At 36.2% G+C, this 19258-nt stretch overlaps 1 protein-coding gene across 1 annotated transcript in view; it reads right to left on the reverse strand.

Moving 5' to 3' along the window:
• Positions 1 to 10229, reverse strand: part of LOC121321874 (paladin-like) — a 78224-nt gene extending 67995 nt beyond the window's left edge. Inside the window, exon 1 of the mRNA XM_041261185.1 lies at positions 9952 to 10229. The gene's annotated coding sequence lies outside the window, so the exon portion shown is untranslated. The remainder of the gene's footprint in view (positions 1 to 9951) is intronic.
• Between the last annotated feature and the right edge of the window lie 9029 nt (positions 10230 to 19258).

Below are 19258 nucleotides of genomic sequence, written 5' to 3' on the forward strand. Positions count from 1 at the left end.
ATTTTTGTATCAGAATACATGTCAAAAAATATTCCTTCGAATATTCAGATATTTGTCCCAGCACTAATTTTAAGCCATTATGAAATTTGGTAAAACTGAATGTATAAGTCTTATAAGCCAAGTCCAGATAAAGAATTATTACTAGTGTATCTCCGTAACATGTAAAACATATGTATTACATACAGCATCTAGCTCTTTTCTCATTATATGGAGCTCATAAAGCTAGTTGTAGAGGCTTGTATTAGTATATAGTACACATCTCAAGCAATCTAAAATTTTCACTGAGTGCTACACCAGCTACAGTAGTGCTAGGAACCACTTCCATTCAAATTTTAACAGCATGCTTTAACCAGATAGTCCATCATGTGCCGAGTATGATGTGTTTAATTCATTAGGTTAGCTCTTCTGGTCATACCTTTATGCAGTTACTCTCTTAATTATCAATAAATACAAAAAAATAAATACATTTTAAAAAAATGCTTGGTTTGGAATAAAAGCAAAGGCTTTGATTCTAACAAGACAATTCAATAAAAGAAAATACCCACAATGCAATGTGTCACCTCCAATGTCCTGTCTATTTGTTAATATCTCGATGAACCTTCATTGGATTCATTCTTAGTTCAAAGAAATTCATATTTGCATTAATTATGATTTTATATAGACATAATACATGTCACAAGACACATTAAATCAGTAATGTGAGGGACAGCCCATTTACCAAAAGGTGTGTGCTGCAACTCTCGGGTGTTTCCATTTTCTTGTCCAATCTGAAAGCAGGCTTTGGATAGTAACAATATTTACATTTGCTTTTTTGGTTGAGATACTCCATTAGTCAAATACTGCAGGACACAATGTACTGCAAGATATCTACCTTGCTTATTCACTCCACGTCTGCAATTTTAAAAAGCACTTCAAGTACAAAATACAACAGGTCAAGGATAATTCATGTCCTGCTTTGTGCTATCATGCAAATGTAAATCTATTTCAGAGGCTAATTAAAGCTTTTGCTTACTTCCCAGCATGAAATTCCATGCCGAAAATACTAATATAATTCTGCATTACCTCCTTCTATTTCTAGGGTAGCCTATTTGTAAGGGGCTATCCACTCAGAAGGTTATGATATGTTCAGCTAATAGTAACTACGTTTGTCAGACAATAAAAGCTTTTTGGTTTAAAAAACAGAAAGCAAAAAATACAGAGCAGCACTTTACTCCTGTAAATTTATCCGGGGTATAAATTTGCCCTATTATATTTCAGTATTGTTTAAATATAAGTTAAAGCAGACAAATTCACAGCTTTGGAAAATTACTTTTAATGTGGCAACCAACAGATTCATGGAATCAAAATATTCGCTCTCTGGCTCATTCAGATGTGTGGCAAAACTCTTCCAGGCTCTGTCTAGGCTTTCTGCAACTGAGAGGCATCACTAAGAACATTATTCACATTCTTTTTAAACTTTAAGATAACAACTGCATTAGTTACCCATGAGGTGGCAAAACCACATTATACACAGTTACCGTAGAAGGGTAACCTAATCTGTGGTTTGACAATTCTGCCCAACTCTTGAAAGTTTTGTAACTTTCCACATTACAACTTTACCTTACAAGGATACATACCTCAGGTTACTATATTTCATGGGTTTGAGTTCTGAACTTAATTTGAACTCAGGACTCAAGGGAGGTTTTCTAAGGCTAAACATGAATTCAGGTCATACCCCCTGTCGGATGTTCTCCAATGCCATAAACTCTTTGGAAAGGAATTGCACTTAGTTATATTGGTTTGTTATGATTTAGGACTGCAATTCTGTGCAGCTTTTTAAAATCCCAAGTTTATTTTACAGCAGCTCTAGTTGGTATGAGTAGCCATTAGTTTTCATCATCACAAAAACCACACCCTACCCTGCCGTACATAAAAAAGAAAGTTATTTAAGTTATTAAATGTTCTAGGTTTTTCATGAAACACTGCTGAAAAACCAGTGTGTCTTTTTCCAAGAAAAGAACATTTAAAATTGCTGGATTACAATCAAAATTCCAGTCTACAGCTATGGCCAAAAGTTTTGCATCACCATTTAGAATTAACCTGATGAATCATGTTATGTTGACATAATGAATTACATATCACCTTGTATGAAAAATGTGACATTTCAAAATCTAACATGAAATACTGTACTACTATTATGGCTTCTGGTAGACTTCTGCCAACTAATTTAACTTATCTTTATCTCTCTAACCCTTAATTCCATAACCTTTTTTTTATTCCAGTCTTACTGTATGCTTAGTTTACTGTTCAACTCTGCAGTAGAAAGACCTAACACAAGCAATGTACTTTCACATCGTGAACATAAAATGCATCGTGTTTATGTTCTACAAATAAAATTATCTATGCAAAACAGAATCAAATATCCAGAATTTTTTAATGTTTCTTCAGGTCACAGTGGTAGTAGTACTCAAGACATTGCTCCAGGTTCTATCAGGGTGTAAACTGCCTTAAAATGTTACTTCTGAAGTATCTAACTGCTAAATTTGTAACTGCCGTTTTGGCTGTTCTCTGGGAATTGCTGCACTCAAACATCCTCTTAATCAAGCGGGGTCATCCAATATAGTGTGCTGTTTATTCCACTGTCCTGATGATTTGCTTGGGAAGATAGGGCAGGAATGAGAAATGTGTAGAGTTGGGTAGCCTGCCAATGGCTAACTTTGTAGCACAAAGGCAAGTAAACACGTTGATTGTCTGCTTAATTCACTTTTGTTTGTTACAGCGGGCCTCATTTATTTATTATAACAACCTCTGAAAAAGTGTAACAATACAAGTTATGTTCATTTTAATAAATTCTACATTGCCTAGAAAGTGTAAATAACATTTTAAACGCTTTGGCTCAAACCTGTTGGTTTGCTAGAAGTCCACAACTGTTACTTCGTGGCCTTCTAGCACAAAAGCAGGCTGTTATACTGATTTTCCTGACATGTTGGCCAAAGCTTTAGATATATTGCTAGTCCCAGAAGCAGCAGCATTTCCAAACAGTAGTGAATGTCAATACCCCAACTTAAAAGACAGTGCAACAACAAAGAAAATATATATGCCACAGCATGATGTCATAATACCCCCCCCCCCCCCCCCCCCCCCAAAAAAAAGTGAGCTGTGCCTTTTTCATTTGGCTTTATAATATATTTTGCCAGTGTACTGAAATGCTTACAACATTTAAATTCAAATATTAAACAAAAATTTTAAAAATGCATACCCCTCTCCAATATGTAGTTAAACGCATGAAGACCTTATATATGCAAGCATACAGATTATAGGTGGTGTTAGTGTACCGAAGGTGAATTATTTAAAATGGAATTGAAATCATTTTACATTGAATTTGTTGCCATTTAGGCAGATTCTGCAGTTGTAATGGCAAAGCCTTACATATTCTTATGTGGTAGGACAGAAATGCTGTCGGTGTAAATAGGTGTGTGAGTGGAAGTTTGGCAGGGATGGAGTTAAATCTATCCCGACAACAATCACAGGTGTGGCAATTACCTTATTATGGAATGGCCACACCTGTGATTGCTGGCAGGAATATATTATTAATATATTATAATACACGCCTATTTACACCGACAGGGCTTCAACCCTGCCACACCTTAATTATAGCTTCTATCAGGTTCTAAAGAAATCTGCAGCTGAAAAAGCATATTTCTATCTAGCATTCACATACATAGTATATACATATAATATTTACCATTGTACATGGAGACTGTAAATGAAAAAAGATTAATAGGGTTCTGTTTTTCCCACTTTCATCACTTGTTACTAAATGTTCTTCAATCAATTTTGACACATTTTTACTATTAGAGTGTAGGGCGAAACTGGAGTTAATGGGGCTACCAGGCATAGTACATTGCCACAGTAATGATTTACTGTTTTTAATAAGAATTTCAGTCAATGTTTAACCACACATCAGCGCAAAAGTTTAATAAGTTGATTTCTATGAGCTTGTTTGTAAAGGAGCACATGGAAAATTGACCTGAAGATATGAAATGACCCCCAAATTGTGCACCAGTTAGCAAAGTCTCTTTCACACACTGCACATTTAAATTCTGGAAGAGTACTAACTTTGCTCAACAAGCCATCAACAAAATAATCTAAATCTATGCGGTGTCTACTAGAGGGAAGAGTAATGCAGCTGCAGGATGCATCTGCCTGCATATTTGTAAATAAGAGGAAGGATGCAAATGCTTATTTTCATTGACGTTACGAGCTAACCATATTTACAGTACATTCTAATAAAAGGCAGGAGAGGTGAAAAGCCGAACTACTCTAAATCCTTAAGACGCATAGAAAAAAACTGTAGAAATGCCACACCAAATTGTACCAGGGTACTAAAGGTCACCCCAATGTGTATATGCAATAGGCTACCTTCTGAAATCCCCAATGGATGACAGTGGGGTGTACAAATCACATAACTTATAGCAGTATGTACTGTAGTTACTTGAACTCTTGTGAAGAAAGCTCCTCAGTCTTTAATGGAAAAATGAGCATTATCACAAACTTGCCAATGATCATTTGCTTTTATACAATTTAAACATTTTTGACTTCTAAATGTTTTAACAGTGGCACAAGTACACCAGTAATTGTCACTGGATGCTAAAGATAGGAATTCACCAACAGTTACTTCCTGTCCTGTCTCTTGTAGCAGATATTGCACAGCAATGCCATTTGTTGTGGTCTAATGGTATGGAAGAGAAAGCAATGGAAAAATATTTGACAAAAAATAATAGAAGCCAGTTTACTATTGTTGGATGTGTTACAGAATATTGTTCATGTTTCATCTCCAAAATGTAATCACAGAAGCAACCAGCATCCTTGGTGCACAGTCTCTTATCACAGGATGCAGTCTCTTCAGGCTGTTAATTTATAACACTACAAAACAGGAAGAGCTAGCACACCTTGACAGGAAGTGGGTTATCAGATGCTCAGCAGTATATCCTAGCAGGGATTGAAATATACATCTACACACAGCTAGGTCATAAGAGCAGTGAAATAGGAAGTGTGTGTTTGTCTGTTACTGTAGAGTATGGTATGGGAGAATGAGCAAAGGAAATTACTTCATTGACACAGAGATTGTACTGCATTTCCTCCTCACATCCCTATGATCACTCTGTTTAAACAATTAAACAGAGTGTTTAAACCATTAAACAATCTTGATTCACGCTGTACCATAAAATCCTCTGAAATCAAGTCACTCACAAGATGCTTATCAAATGCAGATTTACTACATCAGGTTTGCAGACAGTACAGTTGCAAACAAAAACAACCGCAAGTTTCACTCGTCGCATATCTGAGACAGTTCAACAGGGTGTTGTCTTTTCCTTTTTGAGTTATATAAAAAGGCAGTGAAGGAGGGCCCTTGCAGTCTCATTTAGCTTTCAACATCTGAGGAAGCAGAGATTGTGTCAGACTAACTTTTCTGGGATTTCAAAATCACTTTTGTGGGCATATTTAAATTTCCATTTTAATAGAATCACAGCACCTGTTAACTTAATACTGTTTCAGTAAGAGAACATAGGTCACTGAGCTCGTCCTTTTGTTTACAAACAGGCATTGCATTTGTACTCTAATTGGCCACAACTAAATTAAGTATTCAACAGACAATAAGTTATGAACTACAATATGAAGGAACAATGACAGGTAGTGACTCATATCGCACACCACTACAACGATGGAGGTGAAAGATATCACCTGATGTACTTTCCCTAACCCTAACCCTAACCCTAACCCTAACCCTAACCCAACCCTACTTATAGACCCAGAAGATACTTGCTACTAGTTTTGGTTGAATTGCTGCACCGATGGAGAGTTCCAAAGCATGGTATGAAGCATCTTTGTTCAGCTAAAACTGGGTACTGTGACCAGGGCTGGGGAATGTTAAATAAAAAACCTGTTTTCCACTGAATAAACCCAGTGGAGGGCTGGTGTGGTTTATATGCCAAATAGCTACAGGTTCTTGAGCTTGTCAAATTATAAGCCCGTTACATACTTCATGAAAACAGGATTCATACATCCAGAGATTTAAAAAGCCTTTATAGTATTTGTACAGTTTATCCATAACTGAAAAACACCCAATAGCCATATATGTACAAATACAAAACAACATTTATTTTCAGAACTATTAAACAATTAATTTAGAAATACTTAAAGAAACTTAATAAGTTCAATGAGAAATGTTTTCACTAGTTAAATTCTTTCTCACTGAATTTATTATGTTTCCTTTAGTACCTTATTTCTAAGTAAAATTACCTGACAAACCTTCTGTAACAGAACTTTAAATATCAGGAGATGTCCATCTGGCTAAGAATTTGATTACTATTTTAAAACAAACGATAACATGATATCTTTATGCAACAGACAATATTTACCCAAGGTTACTGCAGAGTTTAACCATTTCTTAATGGAATGAGTGGGATAAGCTGACTATACCTTTGAGAACTGAAAAAAGGTCAAGTGTGACTTTATATATATATATATATATATATATATATATATATATATATATATATATATATATATATATATATATATATATATATATCTGTATTTTTATATATTGTATCAGTAAAATGCACTATAACAAAATTAGATTATAAAATTAAAAACAAATGAAGACTGTCTTAGAAAGGTGAAATCACAGCTGCTGAAATGTCTACTGTATAGTATTAGGCATGAAGATTCACTCAAATAAACTGTAGAAATGAAGTGTTTTGTGTAGTATCTCCTGATAATTCTGTTCATTTTAAAAGGTGACAGAGCCTTCTACAAACATTTGTCTCCATAACATCTGTTTAAAATTACATTAGAAGGTTTCATCACTATAGGATAAGCAGTTCTTTAGATATATGTATAACTCTTAAGAGGGGACCATCTACAGACTGCCAGCCACCTCCACTAGATCCCTCTCATGAGTGACATGCATCCTACTGTATTATTAAGAAAACTCAGTTTAAATCATTGCACACCTAGAGAGCATTCCAAGTCAATTTTTCGTTCATTATTATTATATAAGTAGTATAATAAAGTATAAAAATGTGAGCTCAACATGTTGAATTGAAGGAGCCTCTCACATGAGAATCCTGATGCCAGTGTTTTATTCCCACTGCTGAATGAACAGATACAATAAAACAGAGAGTCGAAGGGAAAGGGCTGGGACTTAGAAAATAATTCAGAGTTGGGGGAGTGCATTTTGCATTTATACATATACTGAAACATATTTTCCTTCTGTTTGACCCTATATATATATATATATATATATATATATATATATATATATATATATATATAGATATATGCTGCTGTACTACTGTGTTCTTTAGTTAAACCTGAACACACAGCAAGGCAGAACAAGGCACAACAGTATATTGCATTCTTGTAATAGTAAATAACAAGAACCCTGTGTTCTATTAAAGAACATTACATATAATTTGTCATGCTATTCATTCTGTGGAAAAAAAAACAAGCAACCAGCATGAACTACTTCCCAGTTCGAGAGCTTATATTACAAATCTGTCTGTTTATCTGTTCAGAGACGTTGCGGCTGTTAATGGTTGCCTAGTGCTGGCAGACCAGAACCTCTCAACATTCACATAGTTACAGAACAGATGCTTGTTTTCATGTATTTTGCTCTCTCCCTTTCGGAGGCAATACTTCAAGTCATACGTCGTACCAAATTCCTAGAACCCAAAACATTGTGTGCTGGAAATATATAGAACCCACTTCAAACACACAAACAAACCCATCAATTGAAAGCCATATGTATTACTTTCCATATGATCTAATGATACTTTACAAGTGCCAGGCTAAACACAAAAATCAGATGCACACCACAGTCCAATTATGACATTTCATTGGGAACTGTCAAGCACACTACCTTCACCATTGGCAAACAGTGTTCCAATATTTGTAATATGTGCTTGTTCTGTATGTACTTGTCTAATACCAAATGCAGGACTACTCATTTACAGACTTCGGACTTGCTTTAATTGGCCAGTTTGGTATCTCGATGGATCCCTCCTTTATAACGATGCACCCTTTTCATCAAGAGGTTTCCCTAAGATGAAAACAATCCTTTGGGGGCATCCACAGTATATTGATAAGTGAAATGCCAAAATATGATACAGTTTGTACTTCCCGCGAGTTACTTGTTAAAGAACACACATTTTCACAGTTCACTACCTAGAAAGAGAATTTATAGTATGGACAAATACAGTAACTGTGAAAAGGGTGCCGTTTTAACTAGCTTGGTCTAAAAAGACAAAAACACTATTAAAACGAGACTGTAAATCTATTTTCAAATCACGGCTATAATTTCTGCTTATTTTGGAAGAAGATTTTTCTCCCCCTATGATTTAAGACTGCGTGTAATGTGGTCTAATCTGAAAAAGCTCTGCATTTAGCCACATTCTACTTTCACATTGCTAGAGTAAGCAAAATAATGTAATACATATCATGTATACTCCAGCAAAAAATATACTTAATATAAGTATGCATCACGCTCGGTCTGATTTTCTGTGTTTACTGGAATTCTTCTGCCAAGTAATGCTTGAAAGTTTTTGTTCATCTATAGACTGTTGAAGCTCTAGAGAGAAACAAATGAACTGATATTCACAGCACTGTAGTCTGACTCTGTTGTCTAGAGAATATATGCCAGTTAAGTAATGGTATCAAATCCTTTCCCACTTGATGTTTTGCATGCTTCCTTTTATTATGTGTTTTCCTAGAAAGGCAAACTTTCTGTTTGTAAACACAGAAAGCTGTGCAGCAGACACTATGGAAATCTAAGCCAATTGCAAAAGAAAAATTGGACTAAAACGATTCAGTGAAATGATTCCAAAAACAACTGCACCTATACAGCAGAAGTAAATCTCCAACACTAAACATGTTTTTGCGATTCACCTAAGAAATAGTTAATAATATGAATCTTAACTGAAGCTAAATCTAGGAACAAAAGTGATGTCGATTGTTTTACTGGAGAAAAAATAAAAATAAAATTCAAAGAACTGTCAACTTGCCATATCCAAAATGTATGTGCCTATAACAAGAGCAGAGCTTTTCAGTTTCTGTTTGTATTTACAGTCTACTGGTACTGTAAGTACTATAATAAACAGGCAAGGACTAGTGAATGCACATTGCACTTCCAGTGTACTAGAAATGTATACATTCAAACAATCAATAACATGTATTAATACTGGGCACCTTGCTTCTTTTTATGCGTCCAGCATGATTGCCTTTAGTGTGGTCTACCTCCTCCAGGTGACACATCTTCCTCTATTATCAGACTCACTTTTCAACATTTTTCCTAAGCAGATGTCATTACCTCTGTTGTCATCTTGACAGAGATGGACTCAGCAGACTGTTATGCAGTCTTGTAAGAGTGGTTCTAGTTAGTAAAGTTCCTAGAGTCATAGTGATAAAGTGGATAGTGTTTTTTTTTTTTTTTCTTATTTTCTTTTTTAGCTACACAGCATCTTTATGTCCTGGCTTCCGCTGTCAGACCAATCCCATGCTGGACCATTGCATCTCCCAGTGGAGTTAAAGTGTGCTAAAATAAAAGTACCAGGGCTATTGCACATGGATATAACCCATTAAACAATGGAAAGAAGCGCCAAAATTCAAAGCAAATCCCAGTACTCATAACGTGCTTCACAAAATAACATTTCAAAGTTATATTTGATGTTCCTCTTAAACTGAAAAACATTAAGACACCATTCACTGAAACACAAGAAAAACATGTCCTGTGAAAATGACTACAATCAGTATTTCAGCATTTTTTGGAAACTTCCATTGATCTGACACACACACACACTGCAAGATATTGTATTTATGGCCATGATAGGCACTGTAAATAAAACTAACAAATTCGTCAACCAAGAAACCAAACCAATAGCCACAAAAATGCATAAACCGTATCAGTACCTGAGTTGCTGTAACCCAAGAACATCCAGTTGTTTGCAATTGTTTGAAGAAGATGGAAAGAAAATACAATCCAAGTCTCAGTCTAACAGATGTCTTTCTGGTGACTTTTTGGTGACACTCTACCCTGCGATTCCGCGGTTCTAAAGCAGGCTAGCATCATTAAGAGTTCCTTATAGAGAAGGCAGGTCAATTATTGTGTGCTTCAGTTGAATGACTAGAGCAAATTCAGGGCGAGTGAAGCTCTAGTAAGTGAGGCAGATCCTAACATCTCAGCACTAGCTCTGTATGTGCAAGAGGATGTGGGGGCGTAACTACAGGCTTTACTCATCAACCAAGCAATGTCCAATCACAGGCCTGGGTTCCTGGCAACAGCCTACCTACCAAACAGAAGGTCTTGTGGAAGCAGAACTGAACACAATCCTTTAGCATATAGGTGCAGGGAAATGGGTAGTTAACCGAATAGAACTATGCATACAAACCACCATTCTAACAAAGGTAGCATAATTCTCAAACACCCTTGAGCTGTAAAAGGGTTGAGCAGAATCAAGGCAGTGTTGATTTATTTGCACTGTCTGTGTACTGATCTTGTAGGCGGGTGATTATTTCTGCACATGTGCATGTGAAAGGCAGGGGGTTATGGTGTTTCAAAAACGTGCAAACTCTGGCAGGAAATGTGCACGTTACTGCGTACTTTAAATATCCAATATGTGTTTTCAGGCTGAAACTGCAAGCCTTCTACTTCTATTCTACAGCTGCCAACCTGTTTAATCTATTTACTAGCCTATATTTTGAGGGCAGTTTAGAAATTCTACAAAGTTTGTAATGTAAATAACATTATTGATGGTTGTAAATTGACTGACAGAGCCTCAAGGGTTTGTTAGCAAACGCTATGCTAATTTATTCTCTCTTCTTAGAGGAAAAGAATAGAGCATTGTAAGGGAGATAACATTCAGCAAGCATCTTGTCATCTTTTTTGAGGGCAGAGAGCTGAGCAGCTCAGCAGCTTGTATTCATCAGGGATATCTTTGAGAAGTATGACACAAGCAAATAAATGTTGTTCCTTTTTGTCTGGTACTTTAATACTTTAAAACTGTTAGACAAACGCTAAAAAAAAAAGTTGCACTCGCCAATCTACAATGAAAATCAACCTGCCTTAGTTAACATGACATGACAGACACATATACAACTGGAAGGTTTTTTTTTTTCTTTTAACCGTTAGTTTTTCAGCTTTGGTCTTCTTAGCTTAGGGAACAATTTTTTCAATTGAGCCATTCTCCTGCCTGAGTTATATTAGTGACATTGGCGTGAGGAACTACCATTCCTCTCAAGCTATCAGCGAGAACTGCCAGACTCTTTAAAATGGACTAGTCACACCTATCGCACGCAAAAATAAAACTAAAAACCTTTTTCAAAGTTTCTTACTAACTTGGCTTGTGTTTTTCAGGCACGATAAAAGTGGATCGAACTTGTATCAAAAACACAAGACAAGTTAATAGAAACAATTGGGGCAACCTTGGCCCCCATTGGTTTTACAGTTGGGCCTATTTGCTTTGTGCTGGGCAAGGTTGCCCCAATGGTTTCTTGAAACTTGGCTTGTGTTTTTGATATCTGCACTTTTGATAACTAGTGGTTTTTTCACATTTCCAATGTGTTTTTGTCTCCGATAGTATTTTCTAGTTTTGATGATATAAAACTAAATTAAACCAAATAAAAGACATGTTATCTTACATCTCACAACCCTATGTTGTTTCTCAGCTGTGTAAATCAGGGCTCCGTGTTGCAGAGATTTCTAAGGGCAATTATTATAAACAGACTGCTTTACGGTGGAACTAAAAGCCACTGCCCTAATTAACTGCAGACATGTAAAAATGCTTGCAATAAATTAAGTCATTTTGAAAAATGTTATTTCTACTCACAGTCAGCAATTTGTTCTGAAGCTGTTCAACATTAAAAGGTTATGTAAAACTTAAGAGGGATCACTGACCTTTCTGTAAGCAAAAACATCAGTTAGGTATGTTCAAGCACTCAAATGGGAAGAGAGAAAGAATCCATCATAACCACTGGTCTTAGCCCAGAATAATATTTTCATATTAGATCTGAAAGTTGGCTGGGCTAACAGCTGAAGTAAGACTTGTACTGACTCTTAAGTTAAACAAGCATGCTTGCTGCTACAAATCACAGATCTTCCAGGTACACAGTACCCAGTAAACTTTTTCAGTTTATGTTTCTTTTTGACCAGAGCACAAAACTCAACTTGTATCTGTTTTGAGCAGACTGGGCTAATCAATGGATCATCATGTTTACCTAAATACAGGCAGATATATCCAGATAAACAATAGGAAAGTAAATTAGCTGAATTGAACATATATCTCCCATTGACTATATACATTTTCCAGTTTACGCATATTCTTTCTATTTATCATATTAGAAGTATTGACATATCCATCCAGTAGAATTTTGTTTTCCTAATATAGTAGTGTACTTGAAACAATTTTCCAGGGACCCAGGGGGTTTCTAGTTTTTCTGATCGCTATAAAAAAGTCAAGCAAGGCGAGATGTGTTAGATGTGATTCACAACTTTGTTTACTTCCCTTCACCCTGGCCGCATTCAGTCAGGCAGGGTCAGGTCTGTGAAAGCAATGGAAAAGTTACCCACCAGGTATAAATACCACTGTGCAATTGAGTAATGAGCAGGCTTTAAAAATGCTTAAATCAGCTAAAAATAAACAGATTGCTCTAAACATTGAGTGCTGTATTACAGTATTTTGTGTGCTCCTCAAACATAAACCCTGAAAATATCGACAGAGCCCTAACACCACCTCATAATTTTCCATAAGCCATGTGTCACGATGGAAGTGGAACCAAACATCTGCAGGATGTTACAGATTGGAACAACCAACAATTTCAATTCACAGGCACAGAAAGGAACCAGTAGTGCCGGACCTTTTATATTGTCAAACTGCAAGAATAGCCCAGAAAACCCAGAGTGAATGAGCATTCAATAAATGAAGGATTCTTCTGGAACATTTTTCTGCCTATGCTCATTATTCATTGTTGCAACTGACTCTACTGGCATAGTCTATAGCTGATTCCACAGACGGAGCTTATCGAATCCAGTTCAGCCTGGAATACTGGGTCTCAAATGTTATATCAAATAAAGAAATTAATTAAAGTTCAGTTTATTGCTAGCTCTTTACATTTTAATAAACTAGACTTGTTCTGCAAGTGACAGCTAGACCAAAATTCAAGATGTGCTGTTTAACATTTCCAATCGCATGACTAATATCTGTAGCTAACAGACATCTTGAACTGGCAGCTGTCGTGCATACCAACACACTATTATGAAACACAATCCACCATCTTCAATACAGCGCCTCTAAAAAGCAGGCTCCATTCTCACTGCAGGCAGTTTTAACCATGGATGTATGCAGTGTCTGAAAGACTTGTTCTCATATTTCTGTCCAATACATCCCTTTTGATTTCATTTGACATCTGTGATTGTCATATTAGGTATTGCTCCTTTCTTCCTATTGAACTGGAAGGTGTGATTCACTCTTTCTTCTGATAGAATACCAGTCAACTAAGTTCCCCAAAATGTACAGCAATATAGGGTTACCAGACTACTGTCTGTACTCATACACCAGAATCCTGGCCATACATTATAACACCTCCCTGTGAGTGGAGAGAGGAGAAGTCTAGGGAATGTCATTACATAAACTTTTAGGACAATAGCAGTATATACTGACGCCAAGGTAAAAAGATAAGTATGTCAATAGTGGTAGTGTTCTAAACTGTAAAGTGTTGGGTAGGTTATGCACAAGTAAAGGAATAAAATGATAAAAAATATACTTAAGCAACACCTACAGCAGTGGTGCGCAAACTTTTTATATACCACCCTCCTTACTTAGCATACATTTTGTTGCACCCCCCCACCCCCCACCCCCCACGATCAACAGCATACAGAGTGTATGAGAAGTCGTCAGAGTGGATACAATCTGAGAGAGAGTGAAGCTATGCAACACTCAACAGGTCCTCTAGGTATAGCTGCTTATCAATTGCTTGGGACTGTTTTTTCTTTCTGCTGTGATTTTGACGACAGGCTGTGCTATGCTGTGGAATGGTGTATAAAAAAATAAAAAAAAACACCACAACAGCAGCACCCTTTTTTCCCCTCACAGTCAACTTTTTGAGATCCACTATCCAGTGAGGCTAAGGAGTGTGCATGATCAAAATAATAAAGTTTAAAAATAACACTGTAAACTGTTTTTGAAAATTCACATGTTTTGGCCTGACTGCTGTTCTGAAGTCCTAAAGGAATGTAAATAAAAGTCAAACAAATGTGTCACAATGGCACTGCTTAATGAAACAGGTATTAGAAATGTCTAAACAATCCTCAGGATGTGTTGGGGGGGGGGGGGGGGGGGGGGGGGGGATATATTTACCTCAGTGTCTGATTACTTCAGCCTTAAATAAGTAACAATTGGGACAAACTACTGCTTTCTGCGCTGGCTCTTTTGTCTGACCTTCTCCCTTAAGTTTAAGTCTGATTTTTAATGTTAAGGAGTAATTAAGAGAAATGAGAATTAAAGCGTGTAAAAGCTTGATGTTCAGTTTTCTCAAAGGAACACAGTACTTCTTCACCAGACCCACCTTAAACCTTTTTCAAGACCTATGACGGGTACAAAAACATAGTAAAAAATATATATATATATGGTGCCGTATTTTATGGAAACTGTAAAGTTTCCATTTTAAATCTTTTATCATGTAGTTTGTACAGACATTCTAAATTATCTTGGGTTAAATACTGTAGGACTAGAGCACTGATTTACATTTTGTTTTTATTGAGTTGGACTACTTTTTGTTTAACAACAGTACCTAAATGATCAAGTTACTGACTTTCATGAACACGTCCATATAAAAGATTTTCAACTGAATGCACATCTGAAATTAGAAAATATTAATCTCTGGGTAAACTCTCTGTCCTTTTATAACAGGCCACATTTGGTTGCCAGAGGTTTCCAGGCAACAAAACTATCCACATACAGACACCGGGTCTGCTTTGAAAGGTTCCAGGAAAATAATCTAGTGACAACTTGAGGTGAAATTTACTTGGAAGTCTACTACATTTTTCCATGCTTAATCTGGGCCTGTGACTGAGCACGTGTTTGGTGTGTGGTTGGTGCCTAGCAGCCATCTTGGTGAAGGAAGCTGGACCCAAGACGGCCACCCTTGCACTGCCACATGCCACTGTTTACCTGTTTGATTGGTTCATTGAGTGGAATCAGTTAAGCCCCTGGTCACATGGTACAAAGGAGTGTTTGTTTGGAGAGAGTGTGTTGGAGATAGTTCAGTGAAGATGTGTTGCCCAGCCTGAACATGGAGAAAGAAAGTAAGAGAATGCCAGAACAGCCAAAGCTTGGGTGTTATATGTTGTTTGTTTGAACAGTTTGTAGGATTTTTGTTTAAACCTTTTGTTACTTCCTGAACTGATTTATTTTGTTATTAAATTTCTGTGTTTGGAGTTTGCTATTTTTGCTGCTGAACAGCCTTGTCCACCCACCACTTCCACCCAATACTTCCATAACTTCCAATGGCAAAAGAAGATACACATTTAAACCATTTGTTTTAAACACTTCCCGGAACTCTCACTAACATTTGGGACTCCAAAGGTTAATAATTAATTATAGCCATATGTGGGGACAAAATTAGTTTAAATTGCAGTTATTTATTTAAAAAAAAAAAAACTTGTGTAAATACAGTTGGCATCATATCAATTCTGTGATGCATATTTGACAAGTGCACAGATATTACAGGTGTGGGTAAAGTCACACTTTATACAATAAAGCATTGACTGTTTCCCATCAATTGGTCGCTAGCTTTAAAAAAAAAAAAGTTGCATTCTCCTATGTAATGTTAAGATGATTGAACTTATTCAGCTGTTAATGTAACAACACTGTTGGCATCAGCTACAGGGCCCTTGGCGGTGGTCCTAGAATCTTGTTGCCCTTCTTTCTGTGCCTTCAACTGACATGTTTAATTGCTTTGCTGTGAATGGTTTGTACACAGCAGCATTGTAAAGAGGCCTACCGACTATCTTCAGGCTTGATCTCTTGTCTTGCATAAAAAGGGAGAACAGTTGTCATAGTAATCACTAATAACTGCTTAGAGCTGCTCTATACCAGCATTATAAAGATTTCTGTTAAAACACAGTTACAGTGCTGGAGAACACCCTGTCACTTCACCACCATTTTAACTGTCTGTGTTGTTTCCTGTGCTCTACATGGCAAATCATTACACATTATTTCTTGAATACCTGGATTAAAAGGGGAAATATTGTATCATATACATTTCCAGTTTTTTAATGCATTACCTGTTAATATCACAGTTGCTAGGTTGTTTCTGCTTTATTATTTTCCATGCTTACTATTTCAGCAAAAAACTATTTCTAAACATAAAACAACAGATAATCATACAGAGCACACATAATAGTATATAAAATATTATAATTTCAATATTAGGAAACTGTGTATTTTATAAAGTAAACTTTTATGGGACGAAGAAATTAAGTACAGTACACCCTTGCCATAACGCCCTTCATTATAACAATCCTGGCTCCTGGATCCCAAATAAACAAAACAAGATAATATGAACACATACTGTCAACTTCCTGGTCTGTATGCACAGGATGCCACCTCTGCAGTGAAGTCAGCTCTTTTGTCTTAATAAAAAGCATGCACTGTGCAACTATGCCTCTAAAACAAAAATCATTGTATGTTGCAACAAAGCTGGAAAGTATTTATTGTTTGCAAAAAAGGAGTTACACTGGCATATCTCTGTAGTGAATATAGGTTGTCAAAAAACACTCTGTTTTTGGCTTGTTCAGCAACCATGCGGCAAAGCAAAATTGATCAAAGAAAACAACATCAACAACAACAACAGCAGCAAATTTGAGGATCTGATGAACTTTTCATGTCGGGTTGATTTGGAATAAAAGCTCAATTTGGGATTCTTGCACGTTAGATTAAGATTTGGTGCACTTTTAAACAATTCATGTCAGATGACTTTGAAAAAAAGTTCAGCTTCAATTTTTTTTTGCTTTTTGGACTGCGTTGTAATTCTTTAACAAATAGGATATAGAATACTCCATACATGAGACGAACAGGTACGTGTGATTTATTCACAATCTTATCTCATTAACTTACTCCAATAGTTTATTGTTAATTTGATTGTCCTTTCGCTATAACAAACCCCTCGATAGAACAAAGAAAAGCCAATGGCCCCCAACAGCTGTGTTATAGCGAGGGTGTACTGCATTGAGGACAGCAGGTTAAAAGCACTCAACGACAAGAATGAGCCCTGATTCACTGGTATCAGTTCTAGTAATCGAATATCGTTTGTTTATTTTGTGAATATGGCATGTATGAAACATGTGCTGGTTTTGTGGTGCTGAAATGCATTTTTTTGGAAAATGTACCCAGGACAAAACACATTGCCTAATTAGAGCCTAAAACAAGCTTTAGGTCTTGTTCCCATAACCACAACCTAATCAAAGTCAAAAGACTTTAGCATCACATTTTTCATAGACTGAATTTGTACTTCCTCACCACAATCTTTAAATTCCAAATAATTTTATTTCATATAGCTTATGATTAACAAACACGTTGTGATGTGTGCATTCATAATGGATTTGCATAACTTTCATTCCGCTGTATTCATTAGTTAAAATGCCACTGAAAGCAAAGCTGTAGTTCATCACTTTGTTGAAATCTTGCAAGCAAACTGCTGCATCTGGTCTAAACAGCAAACCACAACAACTGTTTCAAAAGGTTACATGCAAGAAGGCATAAGTCTGCAACCTGAAGTACTTCCTTATGCATTGATTAGTACATTAAAATCAAATCAAACAAGTTTCCTGTGAGATTCAATAGGGTAAAGTGAAAATGCAGGCAGACCTGCTAATCAAGGGCAGATGTTGTTCTGTGCACGGGACAAATGAACATTGGTAAATCTATGAGGTTACAGTAATTGATATCTTAGAAATACGCAAGAAAAACACTCAGGTCAACAACTTGTGCTGCCTTATACTTTGTGCCAAATTCTAATTTCTCATTCAACATGCAGTACATAATTTTTCTTTAGAACTCTCTTATTTCTAATATTCCGCAGTGTTTCTGCATCTTAATCCACACAAGCGACACCTGGTGCTAGTGGTGGAAATTGCAAAGCAGGCTGAGAATTACAGTTACTATTTAAGTAGTGTTTGCAAGATCAGCTGGAGCCAGGTATCTGAATGTCCTTCAAATTACAGTAGATTAAAAGCCTCAGTACAGTACAGTATTGTCACTTATCACATTAATTTACATGCCCACAATTGTTCGATTCACAAGCAAAAACGTGTGTTAAAACTTGATATGTAGCACACTGTAGCTCACAGTGACCTACTTTCTCACTTTGCTGCATAGGTAAGTTATTGAAGGATTTAATGAAACTACACTGGGCACATCACCAACTGTTATGCTCTTCTATTCTACAAACTGCAGATGTGTCACTCTCACTCTGGTTCACAGGGGTGTTCTCCTCACTGATGAAGTCGAACGAAAGTGACATCTAAAACATGGAAGCCTCAAAAGAGTAGTGAAAACTATGTCAAACAAAATAGCAATTGCCAGTATAATATCTGAAACACCTATAGTTCAGGAGCTAGCGGTACCTTGCTCTGAATGCAAGTTCCATTCACCAATTTCTATTGGCCATACAAGTCGAGAATAGTCATAATGCCCCAACCAACCCCCCCACCCCTATATATATATATATATATATATATATATATATATATATATATATATATATATATATATATATATATATATATAGTGAATGGAAGTGTACTACAGACAGTATTTATCAAAGTATTTTGGAAAGCACTTATGAAACAATAATTCAAGATTTAAAAAAAGTACATAAGCGAAATGCATGACAGAAATAGCATAAAACTAGTGAGAAACAACTTAATTGCAGGAATTTACATTTCAATTATTGTTCTGTTATTGAGTGGTTTTGTGCTACTTGTATTGCATTTATGTTATTTGATTAGCAGTTGCTTAGAAATCGGGGCCATCAGTAGATGGGATTAGACTATAAGTTACTCCTCAATGGGACCCTAATAACTGCTAGACAGAAAGTTAATTTATTATTGATGCAGAGTAAGAGCTTCACTTGAGTCAAGGTGAAAAAAAGTCTAGAAACCTACAGCTAAATGATAGGGTGCTTGTGAGAAAGTGAAGTAATGACACATGCCTTTTTCACT

Source organism: Polyodon spathula, chromosome 10 (assembly GCF_017654505.1).
Source record: "Polyodon spathula isolate WHYD16114869_AA chromosome 10, ASM1765450v1, whole genome shotgun sequence".
NCBI lineage: Eukaryota > Metazoa > Chordata > Actinopteri > Acipenseriformes > Polyodontidae > Polyodon > Polyodon spathula.